Source organism: Tiliqua scincoides, chromosome 13 (genome assembly GCF_035046505.1).
Source record: "Tiliqua scincoides isolate rTilSci1 chromosome 13, rTilSci1.hap2, whole genome shotgun sequence".
In the NCBI taxonomy this organism is placed as follows: domain Eukaryota; kingdom Metazoa; phylum Chordata; class Lepidosauria; order Squamata; family Scincidae; genus Tiliqua; species Tiliqua scincoides.
The window spans coordinates 4825104-4840419 of NC_089833.1; positions in this window are offsets into that span (position 1 = coordinate 4825104).

Sequence of the window (15316 nt, forward strand, 5' to 3'; positions counted from 1 at the left end):
GCATCTTTATTGTGTTTGACCACCTTCATATATGCGGTCCGTTGTTAAGGGAATGGTTGTTAAGCGGTGTGTACCTGTATATGGAAACACCTTGAATTTTTTTGCAGGCATTTCCCTCTTTTTGGAGGTCCCCTGAAACTGGTAAAAAAAATGCAGCATTGGCTGTGGTATCCCCACTTACCACACCCTAGGTATCCACTGATTGTATTCATCACACACTCGGTAGTTTAGGTGGTTCCTGGGGTTACAGTTATCATTGTAAAATGATAATGTTTAATTTGCATTTGCTGGAGCTGAGAAAAAAATGGGGAGGGGAGGAAAACGGGGGGCTTTGAGGCATCTCTGCAGAATGGTAAAATAGCTGGGACTGTCCATGGGCAAAACCAAACATGCCGAGAATGCAACACGGAGGTTTCTTCTTTAGGAATTGTTGACCAGCTAGACATATGCATCTTCCTCAGTCTGATTGATTCATATCAGCTTGAGTCTGTCTGTAACAAGCTCTGTTTGGGATTCCAGTTGTACTTCTCCTCCTATAAGCTGTGGCAGCTGCACCACTGGTTGTGTCAATTGGTCCACTCCTTTTTCCTTGGTGCTGATCCATCTTGATGTGATTGTACATACGATTGCATCAAGATTCTCTTTTTCTGTGGTGTTCAGCTGATGCGCACATTAACTCCTGCTCACTGATTAAAAGCAATAGGTACAATGGCATCAAGATTTTTTTTTTTTACAGTGTTTTATCAATGTACTCCTTGAGAGGGAGAGAGACAGGAATGAACCAAAGAAACTTTTCATTCACATGCATGTCTACAACATTCAAATTAAAAAAAAAAAAAAAGTAATAAGGTTTCCTTATGCATCAATTCCCATTTGGAAACAAGGCCAAGTAATTTGGATGGCAAGAATTTTGGAAGCATCCCTAATTATTCTGAAGAGTTGCGCTGTTTCAAAAAAGCTGGGGGCTTCCTGAAAAATGCTACAAGCTACATGACATTCCAAATGCACGTATTTTAGTGACTTCATGAGACAGTGGCTGTGATTGTAAAATTTACTTGGAGGTCATTTCCAGTCAAGTCAATGCAACTTATTAGGACAGCAATTGACATTATGCTGGACTCAAGTGCAAACTGTAACCCTTTCACCATTCCATATATAGGATGGCTTTGGAAGTCAGTGTTTCTCAAACTGTGGGTCGGGACCAATTTCAGGTCAGGTAGCACCTAGCTCAACCACCGCTGAAAATAGAGGGTACAGAGCTGCTGGGGAGGGTGGACTCCCTGAGAGAGAGAGGCAGGATGCTTTGCCCTGAATAGGTGGGCAGCTGGGATGCAGGATAGAGGGGAGGGCTGCATGGTTGGAGAAGGATCTAAGCCTGCACTCTGCTTTGACTTCCGAGTGGGAATGGTTGGCAACCTTCAGTCTCAAAAGACTATGGTATAAGCCTGCAGCACCTGGTATTCCCAGGCAGTCTCCCATCCAAGTGCTAACCAGGCCTGACCCTGCTTAGCTTCCAAGATCAGACGGGATCAGGCATGTGCAGGGTGTATTTGAATTCTAAGCCATACAAAATAGCAGCACACGCGCGCTGTGGAATGGGACCTTTGGCTGATCACAGCTTAGGTTTGAAGCCTAAGGGCCCAGTCCTATCCAACTTTCCAGCACCGGTGCAACCACAATGCAGCCCCAAGGTAAGGGAACAAATGTTCCCATACCTTAAGGAGGCCTCTGTGACTGCTTCCCCACCATAAGATGCAGTGCACACCCTTTTGGCACAGCTACACCGGCCCTGGAATATTGGATAGGATTGGGCCCTAAATCAATGATGTCACTTCTGGCTGGGACATCCCTTCCAGGTTAATGACATCACTTCTGGTGGGTCCTGACAGATGGTCATTCTGAAAAGTGGATCCTAATGCTAAGAAGTTTGAGAACCGCTGGCCTGAGGTTACAATATCGTTGTGTTGTGAAAAGGGGCAGTCGCACATCTTATATGGGCCACAAGGCAGGCGAGGAAAACGACAGCTTCATGTTATGTGTTGCCCCTTTTCCCCATAGCATGTAAGGCTAGAAAAAATTGGCCCTAATGGTGCAAATTGTGCCTATAAACTTTTGACAGTCTCTCATTCATCCTATAAATAAAAAAAAAAAAAGGAAATGGATGATTGTCTGTCTTTATTAAGAGTCCAAGTGTTGCCTCTTCCACCCTCCACCATCACTCTCCACCCCATTAGCATTCTGGGCCACAGACCCAAAATGACTTGGTGTTTTTCTCTGGGAGGAAGCTTGCCGGATACACTTGGACTCTCAAATTCCATTTTGCACTGTAGTTTTAGCAGAACGCTGCCATCGTGTCACTCAGTGGGGGGGAAAAAAGCACCCCTCCCAAACTGTATTTCATGCAGGAACATTTGTTTAATAACACGGCTGAATGTCAGCCGATGCTTTCCGCTGTGATACGGCAGCTGAGGAACGAACAGTAAATCTCAGAGTGGCATTTCTGCATGATAAAGTGAGTGTGTTGGCAGGAAGAAAGCCAAGAAAATCCCTCCAAGCCAATGCACTCAAATGGCAAGACACCCTCCCAGGAGCCATGGGCAGTTGCTAGGGGAAATGAGTGCTTTTCTCCGACCCCTCCCTTCCTGGCTATAGTCCTGTGCAGGACCTCCAGCGATTGGCTGTTTTATTTGCCTGTGATGATCAAGTTCCCGTGGTGCCCTTCCTTTCCCCCTTATGTTTCCCCTAAGGAAAGCTTCTCTGTAAGGTTCAATTGGAAAGAAGCCTCCCTGGGGCACTTTGAAATCAGTGTCTGTGCAAACAGAATGCACAGCCAGGCAGATGGGCATTCTGAACTCCAGACCCTCTTTGTAGAGGCATTCCTGGGGTGGGTGACACCTGGTGTGTCTGGGCCCGGATCAGGCTAAACATTGCCGAATGGAGGTTTGGATGGTGTGGTGTTACCCCCTGAGAATGACCCCTGGTGTGGTCTGCACCCACCACATCGCCCTAGTGAAGTCACTGCTTCTTTGTCTGGTTTTCTGAAGATCAATAGGTCCTAGCTAGCCCAGCTGTTGGGGTAGTCATGTGCATCTGAGCTCACCCGACCAGGTCAGAGGGCAAGTAGAGATGTCCAGGTAGTCATAAAACATTCAATCGGATGAGAGACAATGACGTCATTGAATTTTGGTTGCTAAAAGTCAAAGTCAAGGACTTTTATGTGCTCCAGTTTGGCTTCCTTAGAGAAAGCTTCAATTTGAGTTTAAAAGCATCTTACACTCTCCTTAGAGGTCAGAGGAGTCCCCAAGCTGATACTAGGGTACGTACACTCTCAGAACAGCAAGATTTAGACATGGTAGGAAATTATTTTGCTTCTGAGTTTACCTGCCATCTCCTGCTAGCAGTTTTGTTAAGATCCTCACCTGGCTACCTGACCATGGGCAACTCTTTACTGCAGATCTTAAGGAAGATTGGCTGGAGACCTAAATGCCAAGCCATTGGAAGAACACAAGGCCCCCTTGTGTGTAAGTGCTTGACCAGCTCATTGCCTAATCCAGTGGTTCTCACACATTTAGCACCGGGACCCACTTTTCAGAATAAGAATCTGTCAGGACCCACCGGAAGTGGTCATGACCAGAGGAGACATCATCAAGCAGGATAATTTTTAATAATCTTGGGCTGCAATCCTACCCACACTGACCCAGGAGCAAGTCCCATTAATTATAATTGTTAAAAACATCTTCATAGTAGAGTGTTAAATGTACAGATCTGTGACATTTCCCCAAATGCAGCCACATACCATGGTAGCGTGAAGTCTAATATATTCAAAATGAAATATTGAAATTAATGGGGACCCCCCTGAAATTGGCTCGCGACCCACCTAGTGGGTCCCGACCCACAGTTTGAGGAACACTGGCCTAATCTATCCCTCCCCATGGAGACTGATCCCCTACAGTTTGTTCCTTCTGTCTTTCTCTCATTGTTTTTAATCCAGCTGGGGTACCCAGAGCTGGCAACCAGTACCTAAAGCCCTCGTCATGCATGATGTTCAACGCCTCTATGGTCTGTTCAGGGTGCACATGACTTGTTGATTTGACTTAACAGTCATAAAGGTATTCATGCACTATGTTCAACGCAAGCATAGCAGTACCCACAGTCTGTACGACTGATGGAAGCTGACGGAACATACCAAGATCCAGGTCTACAGAGCTTGTGTCCTGAGTACACTTCTGTACTGCAGCGAGTCATGGACTCTTCGCTCACAACAGGAGAGGAAATTGAACGCTTTCCACATGCGCTGCCTCCGACGCATTCTCGGCATCACCTGGCAGGACAAAGTTCCAAACAACACAGTCCTGGAATGAGCTGGAATCCCTAGCATGTATGCACTGCTGAAACAGAGATGCCTGCGTTGGCTCGGTCATGTCGTGAGAATGGATGATGGCCGGATCCCAAAGGATCTCCTCTATGGAGAACTCGTGCAAGGAAAGCGCCCTACAGGTAGACCACAGCTGCGATACAAGGACATCTGCAAGAGGGACCTTAGGAATGGACCCCAACAGGTGGGAAACCCTGGCCTCTGAGCATGGCCTTTCCCAGTTTGAAGAGACACTTGGCCAACAGTCTGAGGCAAAGAGGCAAAGAAGGAAGGCCCATAGCCAGGGAGACAGACCAGGGACAGACTGCACTTGCTCCCAGTGTGGAAGGGATTGTCACTCCCGAATTGGCCTTTTCTGCCACATTAGACGCTGTTCCAGAACCACCATTCAGAGCGCGATACCAGAGTCTTTCGAGACTGAAGGTTGCCAACAACTGGTAGGTATGTTCTGAGATGCCGTCGCTGGGGGTTTGGACTGAACCAGACCAAGCCTGCCCTTTTGCTCTGCATGAAGCACCGCTCCACCCTGAGTGACGTTGCTCTTTCTTTTTGCTTGGGAAAAGGAGGGGGAAAGTCCAACGCCTTTTCCAGAAAAGTCTGTGTCCACTCTACAAAGAGTCTAGGCCAGTGATTTTCAAGCTTTTTTGTCTCACTGCACAATGACAAGGTGCTAAAATTGTCAAGGCACACCATCGGTTTTTGAACAAATGACCATGCTGCTGATGGGGGCTCACATCTGCCAATGGCCCTACTCACAAATGACCCTCCCCCAGACTCCCGCGGCATACCTGCAGACCATTCGTGGCACACCAGTGTGCCACGGCGCAGTGGTTGAAAATGGCTGGTCTAGGCATGCCATTAGATTTTCATTTTTTTCCACTGCAGCTCTTCCAAACCAGGACCCCTTGCAGGAATTGATTTGGGGATACAGCAAAGCAAACAGACACCAGCCACATAATAAAAGCGAAAGCCTGGATTCACACTCCTTAATTACTTGGAAGCACAAGAATGCATGTGTTGTACAGGTAAGGCAGCCCCTGAGGCCATCAGGCAAGTCATTTTTATTTTCCTCTTTGCAGAACTAACTATTGGAGAAAGGTTTAGAGGTGAAAATCGAAACCCTGGGGAGCCTGGCTGGCTGGCTGGCTGGAAGATGCTGTGTTTCTCCTGCTGAGGAAAAGGGGGGGGGATAAAAACCTCTTTTCTCACTGAGATCTTCTACACGTTGTGGCCTGGATGGAATCGTCCTTTGCCTTTGCTTAGGGTTCAAAGTGCTTCATGTCTAGTCGAAGCATTCAGTTTCCCAGATGCTGTACTCATGGGAATGTGTCAGCAAACCCCAAGCTGGCATGGATGTATACTTAAGCCATGCTCCCCCCCCCCCCCACCTGTCCAAACTTGCTAGGAATTCCAGCCCCCAGGGTTCAGGTCCCCTTGAGCCGCTCACCCAAGCAAACACATCCAAGAATTACCTGGATGTGCAACGGTCCTTGCAAAGCAAGGGTACAATTGAGCTTGCTTGGAAGAGGGCAACTGTCTGAAACAGGTACATGAGTCTCTGAAATGAGGGTTTGAGTGCCTATGGGTTTTTTTTTAATTAGCTGGAAGGAACCCACTTGCTAGGGGAGGGGTTGGGATGAGTCAACCTGGTGAGATAGGCTAGGCTGACAGTGACTTGGGAAGAGCAGGTCTCAGTGGTAGAGCAACTGTTTGCATTCAGAAGGCCCCGGATTCAATCACAGGCACCTCCAAGTATGGCAGGGCAAGGCTCCGGTCTAATACCCTGGAGCAGTGTTTCTCAAACTGTGGGTCAGGACCCACTAGGTGGGTTGTGAGCCAATTTCAAGTGGGTCCCTATTCATTTCAATATCATTTTAAATATATTTAGACTTGATGCTCCTATGGTATGGGACTGCATCTGGGGAAATGTGTCAGACCTGTACTTTTAACAAGCTACTGTGTGTATTCTTTTAACAATGGTAGTAAATGGGACTTACTCCTGGGTAAGTGTGGGTAGGATTGCAGCCTAGGATTGTCAAAGCTCTTTCTGCTTGATTACGTCACTTCTGTTCATTACATTACTTCCGGTGGGTCCTGACAGATTCTCATTCTAAAAAGTGGGTCCCAGTGCTAAAAGTTTGAGAACCACTGCCCTGGAGAGCGGCTGCCTTTCAGTGTTGACCACAGGGATGCCTGAGTGTGCCCTGGTTCAGCCTGAGGAGGGGCATTCACTTGTCTCTCTTAAGTTTTATGAGCAGTCACTTCATTGACTGAAAGTATCCAAGCCTTGCTCCCTTCCTCCCTGTTCCAGGGAGCCTAGAATATTTCCTGGGGGCAGAGGGAGTGAGGCTCCATTTGCAAATCACCTCTTCGTGCCCCAAGGCACCCAAAGCGGTGTGGACATTGGGAAAGAGATCTGGGGCAACAGAGGAGGTGTGGATTGCCCAGGAACTCCTGGAAACGAGACAAGGTCAGTCAGCAGAAGGAGCTTCCCGGAATGCAGAATTTCTTGCTGAGGTTGTATCTCTGCAGATGGCCACAGACAGGCATCTGTCCCTTCCTTTGTAAAATCCTCCCGGACCCTTCAGCCCAATCAAAGTCCTGGAATGGACTCTGAGTCTGTGGCCAGGCCAGGAAACTCCAAATACCGGCCTGGACCAGTCACCAACACAACTTATTCGTCTCTGGGGTTCCTGGCTCCACATGGCATTGGTCCCGGACCTGCTGACATCCTGAGCCAACGGCACGGAGCTAGACAGACCCAGGATCAGACTCGGTACACGGCAACATCACGTGTAGGTATGACTGGCTCGAGGCACTGAGTGATTTACTAGGTCAACTGCAAGAAAAAGGAGATCTTCTCTGGAGTTGTTGCACTTTTCTCTCTTGTTCCCTGTGGCCATTAAAATACTTGCTGTATTGCCTTGTGACAGCCTCCCTGGACCAGTGGCATCCCCACCAGGCCTGAGGTGTCCAGCTCCAGCCAAGTCTCAATTACAGTCATCTCCTCCTATCTGCAGGGGATACATTCCTGCTGCTACCACAGATACCCTAAACTGAGGATAGCAGCGAATCTGTTGCACCACACAAGCCCTCCAAACTGCTTCCTCTTCATGCTGTTTGTGAGCACTAACAAGCAGGTGAGAAGAAGAATCAGGATGGAGGGCTGCAAACAGGCAAACAAAATAGCTGAGATGAGCATGATGGGGGAATTTGTGAACCGTGGGTACCTGAAACCGTGGAAACCGAGTTTGCAGTTTTGGAGGGGAAAGACTGTACTTGTTAAGTCAGTTCTCGTTGTCTGCTAGGGTTAGGTTGTTGGAAAACCTAGTGGGTATTGAATTAGTGGATACCGAATCATTGAACCTATGGCAAAATGGAGTTAGTTTCTAGGGGACCCCCTTCCCCATACACTCTATGAACTTAATGAACCTGAATCTTAACTTGAAATCTATGGGGCTGGGTGAGAGCAAGGGCTCATCAATATCTCCAACATCTGATGTTTCCTCCTCAGTGCTGGCGATCCCTTGACTCGTTGAAGGTTGCTGGCCCAACAACAAGGCCTCAGGGTTCAGCAGGGGAGAGGGGTTTGCTTCACTCATCAACCTTCTCCACCTGTCTCTTGGCTCCTTCTCTGGGCTTGCCCCAGCCCCAGAGCAGCCCTCAGGTACCTTCCAGTGACCTCTCATCATTGCCAGGATTCTGAAGGTTCAGCTGGAGTCCCTGAGGCGGTGCCCAAGATGGTGGGGCAAGACTGGTAGTGGACACAAATGTGTCTGACGATTCCTCATGGGCCAATACCAGTGCCCGTTTAATGTGGGGAAAAAAAAAAAAAATAATAATAATAATAACAGGTATTTATATACCGCCTTTCTTGGTCTTTATTCAAGACTTTATTCAAGGCGGTTTACATAGGCAGGCTTTATTAAATCCCTATTAAATAGGGATTTTTACAATTTCAAAGAAGGTTCTTTCTTTCAAGAATGACTACATTCAAGGTGTTTCATTCCGATCTGGCTTCACATTCTGGCCTCCATCCTCCCACGCTCAGAGCAGATGGAATTGCTGGCTTCAGCTTGTCAGCTGCTCCAAGGTCGCACGGTGCCGGTGGCCTCGAACTGGCGACCTTGTGGATGTTATCTTCAGGCAGACGGAGGCTCTACCCTCTAGACCAGACCTCCTGCCCAATCCACAACTTGCAGCTTGCGCTGTCACAGTATTAGCAGATAACAAGCCCACAGATAATGAGAAACAGGTGGGTTGCTACAGAATCGAGTAGCCCCATTGTGGGACTACTTATCTTCCCCAAAGGTGCTCTTCTGCGCACAGGATGCCGTGGCAGTCCTGGTGCAATGGGCAGCTCAGGATTGGGCTGTGTATCTCTAAGTGGGGGCACAGATGCATCTTAACTCTCATGCCCAGGTGCATAAAGGGCGCATGCATGAATACCAAAGTGCCATCAAGCACACGCTCTTCTGCTTCACAGGAGGGAAGTGTTCAGCTTCTGAACAAGAAGCCTGGGAGTTGGCAGCAGTGGAGTGCAGGGTTGTGGGGAGCTGGCTGTCTTTCATCTGGAGATGATGAATGAGGGTTGAATGCAAGTGGAGGAGGGAGAAGAAGTGTAGTTAATGGAGGAGCGAGGAGTAGTAAGAATTACGGGTGAGAGAGCCGACAAGAAGTAATCCTTGCTGTGGAATATGTGCCATCCTTTGAAGTTCTCCCCTGCTGTTCTTAAGGGAAAGGAGGAATACCACAGGTATGAAATGAGGGGGGTGGGTAAGAAGCAACGGGTTTGTTACCCCCCCCTCCCAAAAAAAAAGCAAAAAAAGAGCTCAAGGAGAAGCATGGAGAAATTTGATGGGGGCATCATTTGTCAGGTTTGAGCAAAATGATGAATCAGTTTATCCCCTGCTGGAAACGATTTTCTGTGGATTCCCACCCATGGTGTCCGGCCATACAGACTTTTCAAAGCCTGCATTTCTCAGTCCCTGTCATTTTAACGTTTCACTCTGGAGAGAAAAAGGTGAAATGGTTTTGTTTTTTTTAATGGTACATGCTTTGTTTGTTTATAAAATTGGCACGACAGTTTCTGGCCACAGGCTTCTAAAGCAGCTGACACAACTTTTATCTTCACAACTGAAGAAAAATAAGCATGGATCTATCTATCATCTATCATCCATCCATCCATCCATGCATCCACACCCACTGTAGCAGGAACTGTGAACTATTGTATACATTGTATTGTATTCACATCACAACCTTCATAACTCTTCACAACTCTTCATAAATGACCTGGAGACAGGGTTGAGCAGTGAGGTGGCTAAGTTTGCAGACGACACCAAACTTTCCCGAGTGGTAAAGACCAGACGTGATTGTGAGGAGCTCCAGAAGGATCTCTCCAAACTGGGAGACTGGGCAGCAAAATGGTATATGCGTTTCAATGTAAGTAAGTGTAAAGTCATGTACATTGGGGCAAGAAATCAAAACTCCACATATAGGCTAATGAGTTCTGAGGTGTCTGTGACAGATCAGGAGAGAGATCTTGGGGTGGTGGTGGACAGGTCAATGAAAGTGTCGACCCAATGTGCGGCGGCAGTGAAGAAGACCAATTCTATGCTTAGGATCATTAGAAAAGGTATTGAGAACAAAACGGCTAATATTATAATGCCGTTGTACAAATCGATGGTAAGGCCACACCTGGAGTATTGTGTCCAGTTCTGGTTGCCACATCTCAAAAAGACATAGTGGAAATGGAAAAGAGAGCGACTAAGATGATTACTGGGCTGGGGCACCTTCCTTATGAGTAAAGGCTACGGCATTTGGGTCTCTTCAGCCTAGAAATGAGATGCCTGAGGGGGGACATGATTGAGACATACAAAATTTTTCCCTGTCACTTAACACCGTAACCAGGGGACATCCACGAAAATTGAGTGTTGGGAGAGTTAGGACAGACAAAAGAAAATATTTCTCTACTCAGCGTGTGGTTGGTCTGTGGAACTCCTTGCAGCAGGATGTGGTGACGGCATCTGGCCTGGATGCCTTTAAAAGGGGATTGGACAAGTTTCTGGAGGAAAAATCCATTACGGTTTACAAGCCATGATGTGCATGTGCAGCCTCCTGCTTTTAGAAATGGGCTATTATGTCAGATGCAAGGGAGGGCACCAGGATGCAGGTCTCTTGTTATCTGGCGTGCTCCCTGGGGCATTTGGTGGGCCGCTGCGAGATACAGGAAGCTGGACTAGATGGGCCTTTGGCCTGGTCCAGTGGGGCTGTTCTTATGTTCTTAACTACAATTCCCAGGAGGCCTTGCAGGTCTCTTGTTATCAGGTGTGCTCCCTGGTGCATTTGGTGGGCCGCTGTGAGATACAGGAAGCTGGACTAGATGGGCCTATGGCCTGATCCAGTGGGACTGTTCTTATGTTCTTAACTACAATTCCCAGGAGGCCTTGCAGGTCTCTTGTTATCTGGTGTGCTCCCTGGGGCATTTGGTGGGCCGCTGTGAGATACAGGAAGCTGGACTAGATGGGCCTATGGCCTGATCCAGTGGGGCTGTTCTTATGTTCTTAACCTGAAAGTGGGTCGCGTTAGCTTTTTTTTACTTTTTCCAAGCTGCAGGGAGTCCTGCAGAAGGCTCCACGGGGCTCTCCGCACCCCAGGGAAGCCAGCAGAGACACAAGTAAGGTTGAAAAAAGCCCCTGGGGATCACGTCACCTCCGTTCCCTGCTGTTGCAAACATTTAGAGCGGTTCTCGAACTCCAGGAGAGTTTGAGAAGCACTGTGTTAAGGTGTTAATATGAGTCAGCTCTCATTTCCATGTATTATAGTACCATTACCCCTGCTAACTGGGTAAAGAGGAACTTTTTAAAGTGGTGCTTCTCTTATATTTAGCAGGGGGAGAATAACTGTCCCTTTTCACCCTAGCACAGTGGCTCTAACCAATAAGGGGCACATTTTTATTTATTTACTTAATTAAATTTAATTTCATTGTGGGGGGGGGGGGCTACAAAATCTTCTTTGACCCTAGGAAGCAGAAGCAGTAGCTACACCACAGCCAATATTGGTGGTACTTAAGATTGACCAGTGTTTCTGAACCAGTGGTACTTGTACCACTGGTGATACTTGAGGTGGTATCTGATGGTACATGTGGAACCTCCAGAACTCCACTCCCCACTTGGCAGCGAGACCAGCAACACAACATGACAACCAGTGATAGGAGGCTCAGCTTGATGGAGAGAGCTCTAGTATGCGCTTTTCTCATGCTTGAAAAAGCCCTCCCTGAGCCTCTTACTGATATGTCTGGCCTCCCAGTCTGGAAGTAACTGGTGATGGCATCATCACCCTTCTGGTGGTACTTCCAATATGTGGACCACGCAAAGTGGTGCATCAAGGGACAAAAATTAAGCATTGCTGAGATAGACCAAGAGAAGTGGCACATTGGGGAACAAAGGTTGAGAAATACTGTGCTAGAGTTGGGACCCCTAGGTGGGTCCCCATTCATTTCAATATTTTATTTTCAATATATTAGACTTGTTGGTACCATGGCATTTGGGGAAATGTTACAGACCTACACGTTTAACAAGCTAATATGTATATTCTTTTAACAGTGATAGTCAATGGGACTTACTCCTGGGCAAGTGTGGGTAGGATTGCAGCCCAGGATTGTGAAAAATTTTCCTGCTTGATGATGTCACTTCTGGTCATGACATCACTTCTGGTGGGTCCTGACAGATTCTCATTCTAAAAAGTGGGTCCCGGTGCTAAATGTGTGAGAACCACTGGTCTAGTCCAGGGGTGTCCAAACTTTTTGGCAGGAGGGCCACATCATCTCTCTGACACTGTGTCGGGGGATGGGAAAAAAAGAATTAATATACATTTCAAATTTGAATATATTTACATAAATGTATATATTAGAGATGGAACTTATATGAATGAATGAAGGTCTTGTAATAGCTCAAGGCCTATAAAAGGCCTTGCACAAAGCAAGGCTAGCCTTTCCTTTGCTGCCGCTGCTGCATCACAGATGTGAAACAGCAAACAGCAAGTGGAGGGAGCCCTCAGCTCAAGCAAGAGGTCAAACAGTTGGCTGTCATTCTGAAAGCAGTTGCATCAGGCCAGCTTGGGCTCCAGCAAGTCTCCGGAGGGCCAGAGGTTCATTGGAGACTGGGGGTCCCTGAGGGCCGGATTGGGAGTCCTGGAGGGCCGCAAGTGGCCCCAGGGCCGGGGTTTGCCACCTTGAGGCCTCTCAATGTGGCCCTCAGGGAGCCCCCAGTCTCCAATGAGCCTCTGGCCCTCCAGAGATTTGTTGGAGCCCACACTGGCCTGATGCAATTGCTCTCAGTGTGAGGGCGACTGTTTGACCTCTTGCGTGAGTTGTGGGATGAAGGCTCCCTCCTCTGCTTGCTGTTTCATGTCTGTGATGCAGCAGAGGCAGCAAAGGAAAGGCCAGCCTTGCTTTGTGCAAGGCCTTTTATAGGCCTTGAGCTATTGCAAGACCTTCATTCCTTCATAGAAGTTCATCTTTATTCATTTATGTAAACTTATGTAAATTTATTCAAATTTTAAATGTAAATTAATTCTTTTTTCCCCCTGGCCCCTGACACAGTATCAGAGAGATGATGTGGCCCTCCTGCCAAAAACTTTGGACACCCCTGCTCTAGACCATAAAGAATTTTAAAGGTGATAACCAGCCCCTTGAATTGAACCCAAGAGCAAAATAGTAGCTAATGTAGCTGGTGTAAAATGGATGTTCTGTGCTCAATTGCCTTGTCTCTGTTGGCTTTTTGGGCCAGCTGAAGGTCTTGAGCTGTCTTGAAGGGCAGCCCTACTTAAAGCATATCCCAGTACGCTGTATTAAATCTATTCTGGATTTCACCAATACATGGATAACTTTATAAACAGCTCAGTTTATGTGTCAGTGTGACTCTTTTCACATGTGCCACTGACAGGTGTAAATAAATAGAACTGGATTGTTAGACATCAGTTGCACCCCAGTACACCGATTTTCCGACCCACTGCCCCTCCTCTTCCACTCCCATCTCTGTTTTCCCCCTTAAGAAGTACACACGAAAACAAAACCTCTGACTGCAAACACTTCGTGGCAAAGCCAAGAGCGGAATGAAAAGGATTTATTGCCATTGTTTTTCTGGTGGTTCGGAGACCGTTTCCCTCCTGAATTAAGTGTGAGGGATGTTGTCACTGCACCTGGAAGTGTCTCTTTATGCTTGCATTTCCACCAAAAACAAATCAAAACCCATGACAATGTTGTCTATAACTCAGGCCCTGCAGTGTTAATTTGATGCCGGCAGATTGTCAACCTGTCTGCAAGGGCGACTTGCTTAAGCAACATGGGAATGTATGGTCTACTTCCACAGACTGAGTTTGATCACAACACAGCAAAATGAAAATGAATTCAAGGAAGCAAAGGCTTCTTTGAAAGTTTCCGGGCTAGAGCAGTGATAGGAGAGGGGTTATGTTGCTCCGTGGTAGAAAGCATGCCTTCTGTGCTGAAAGGTTCTCTACGCCCTGTGAGAGGAGTTGAGGTGCATCTCAAGCAATGAACAAAACTGTTCTTCAGACAGTGCCCCTGCAGAAGATCTTAATACTGGACTGGTTTGCTATGTTCACCACTCTAATGTCATAGAGGGGAGGATCTTCCCTGCCCATACTGGTGGTTGGCAACCTTCAGTCTCGAGAGACTATGGTATAAGCCTACAGCACCCACTTTGGTAGTGCTATCCTCATGACTTGTTCCAGAAGCAGCCCAGAAAGCCTGGCTTCATCCCTGAGCCTTGAATGAGAAGAGACACACTTATGTCCCTTTTGCACAGAAAATGCCTCCCTGTTCTTCTGCGGACTGATGGAGGAAAGAGACCTGCACCTTCTTGCGCATCAGTCAAGTGTGTCTCCAATACAAAACTCCAAAACCGCCCTGGATATGAAAAGTTTAGGAAGCGCCAAGCTGTGTGTGCACCTGGATCCCAGGCTGGAGCAAGATCTTCCAGTTCTTGATGAGATGCACCAAACGCTGTCCCCACTTACCATGTGCAAGTCTTTGGTCCTCCCACTCCCTGGCCTGGAACAGGGGAATGAAGAGGAAATGTGGAGGTAAGGCAGGTCAGAGATGCTGTACTTCATCATTCTCCTCTCTCCCACACTACTTCTTTCTTTCCCAATCTGGGGAGAGGAAAGAGGAGGAGCGATGGAGGTGTGTAGGTTGAAGGAGGTGGGTGCCCTCCTCCAAACTGATGCCTGAGGCGACCGCCTCAGTTGGTCTGATGAATGGGCCGGTCCTAGCTGGATCATCCCTTGTAAAGTAAGGAGAGTGAGTTACAGGATTATTCCAGAAGATTTCTGTAAACGTCAATCAAGATTAACCAGAATCTACCAGTTGCAAGCCAGGTATGTCACCTTTCCTGATTCCCTTCTTTTATTCATGTCACGTCAGAGTCCCTCGGAGCCTGCGTTATGAAAAACCAATATATCCTAGCATTTTCGTTTGAACTCCAATCTACAACATCTTGGATTGCATTACATTTGGGGCTCCGCTTAGTTCATGGAAGCTCAATAACATCTGCCTTGCTTTGCCCATCCACTCCAGTTTCTCATTCCAAAATAGCTCCTGATGGGTGCGTGTGACTCAATACAGAAGGATAAATCGATGGGCATTAATTCTTTAGAAAGTGTCAGCATCGTGAGCTGCACAGATCAAGAATCTCAGTGGCGCGTCTGATTTCACTTCTTGCCTTTATTTAAACTCCCAAATTCTTGTCCACACTTCTGTCCACCATGTTCACCAGCATCTCTTGACATGTGCCTTTTTTTTTTAAAAAAAAGAAGTCACCTCTCTTTTCTGATTATGCGTCCTTTGAAGAGTCTTGTTCGTTAAAGAGTAGGCCAGTGGTTCTCATACATTTAGCACAGGGACCCACTTTTTAGAATGAG